Source organism: Chiloscyllium punctatum, chromosome 48 (genome assembly GCF_047496795.1).
Source record: "Chiloscyllium punctatum isolate Juve2018m chromosome 48, sChiPun1.3, whole genome shotgun sequence".
NCBI lineage: Eukaryota > Metazoa > Chordata > Chondrichthyes > Orectolobiformes > Hemiscylliidae > Chiloscyllium > Chiloscyllium punctatum.
In genome coordinates this window covers 15,616,197-15,618,441 of record NC_092786.1, presented here as the reverse complement: position 1 = coordinate 15,618,441, position 2,245 = coordinate 15,616,197, and positions in this window count along the sequence as shown.

Genomic DNA, 2,245 nt, shown 5'->3' with positions numbered 1-2,245 from the left:
ACAGCTGCAGAAGCACCTCTTTGCTTCTATACTCAATCCCTCTTGTTATGAAGGCCAGCATGCTATTAGCCTTCTTCACGACCTGCTGTACCTGCATGCTTGCCTTCATTGACTGGTGGACAAGAACACCCAGATCTCTCTGAACAGCCCCTTTACCTAATTTGATACCATTGAGTAATCTGCCTTCCTGTTCTTGCCACCAAAGTGGATAACCATACATTTATCCACATTAAACTGCATCTGCCATGCATCTGCCCACTCACCCAACTTGTCCAGGTCACCCTGTAATCTCCTAACATCCTCATCACATTTCACCCTACCACCCAGCTTTGTATCATCAGCAAATTTGCTCATGTTATTGCTGATACCATTTTCTAAATCATTTACATATATTGTAAAAAGCTGCGGTCCCAGCACGGATCCCTGCGGTACCCCACTGGTCACTGCCTGCCATTCCGAAATGGAGCCGTTAATCACTACCCTTTGTTTTCTATTAGCCAACCAATTCTCTATCCAATTTAGTACTTTGCCCCCAATACCGTGCGCCCTAATTTTACTCACTAACCTCTTGTGTGGGACTTTATCAAAAGCTTTCTGAAAGTCCAGGTACACTACATCCACTGGATCTCCCTCGTCCATCTTCCGAGTTACATCCTCAAAAAATTCAAGAAGATTAGTCAAGCATGATTTCCCCTTCATACATCCATGCTGACTCTGTCCTATCCTGTTACTATTATCCAGATGTGCCGTAATTTCATCCTTTATAATAGACTCCAGCATCTTTCCCACCACTGAGGTCAGACTAACTGGTCTATAATTTCCTGCTTTCTCCCGCCCACCCTTCTTAAAAAGTGGCACAACATTAGCCGCCCTCCAATCCTCAGGAACCGACCCCGATTCTATTGAACTCTGGAAAATAATCACCAGCGCATCCACGATTTCCCGAGCCACCTCCTTCAGTACCCTGGGATGCAGGCCATCTGGTCCCAGAGACTTATTAACCTTCAGACCTAACAGTCTCTCCAACACCAAATCCTGGCAAATATAAATTCCCTTAAGTTCAGGTCCTTCAGCCACTGTTACCTCAGGGAGATTGCTTGTGTCTTCCCCAGTGAACACAGATCTGAAGGACCCATTTAATTCCTCTGCCATTTCTTTGTTCCCAGTAATATATTCCCCTGTTTCTGTCTTCAAGGGCCTAATTTTTGTCCTAACCATTTTTTTGCCTTGGACATACCTAAAAAAGCTTTTACTATCCTCCTTTATATTCTTGGCCAGTTTACCTTCGTACCTCATTTTTTCTCTGCGTATTTCCTTCTTACTAATCCTCTGTTGTTCTTTAAAAGCTTCCCAGTCCTCAGTTTTCCCACTTATCTTCGCTAAGTTATACTTTTTCTCTTTTAACTTTATATATTTCTTTACTTCCCTCGTCAGCCACACCCGCCCATGTCTCCTCCTGGGATCTTTCTTCCTTTGAGGAATGAACTGATCCTGCAACTTCTGCATTATACACAGAAATATCCGCCATTGTTCCTCCACGGTCTTCCCTGTTAAGGTATTGCACCATTGAACTTTGGCCAGTTGCTCCCTCATAGCTCCATATTTCCCTTTATTCAACTGAAATATTGTCACTTCCGATTGTACCCACTCCCTCTCAAATTGCAGATTGAAGCTTATTGTATTATGGTCGCTACTTCCCAATGGCTCCTTCACTTCGAGGTCACTGACCAATTCAGGTTCGTTACACAATACCAGATCCAGAATCGCCTTATCCCTGGTCGGCTCCAGCACCAGCTGCTCTAAAAATCCATCTCTGAGGCACTCCACAAAGTCTCTTTCTTGAGGCCCGATACCATCCTGATTCTCCCAGTCTACCTGCATGTTAAAATCCCCCGTAACAACTGTAGTAACATCTTTGCGACAAGCCAATTTCAGCTCCTGATTCAACTTACATCCGCCATCCAGACTACTGTTTGGGGGCCTGTAGATGACTCCCATGAGGGTCTTTTTACCCTTAGTGTTTCGAAGCTCTATCCACACTGACTCTCCATCCCCTGACTCTAGGTCCCCCCGCGCAAGGGACTGAATATCCTCCCTTACCAACAAGGCCACCCCACCCCCTCTGCCCGTCAGTCTGTTGATGTATGTATCGTTCCCATATGATCACAAAGTTTTGCAATACTCCTCATGCTAGGCAGATAATCCAGTTTACTGAGCAATGCACTGGCATAGTCTGCACAGCTCT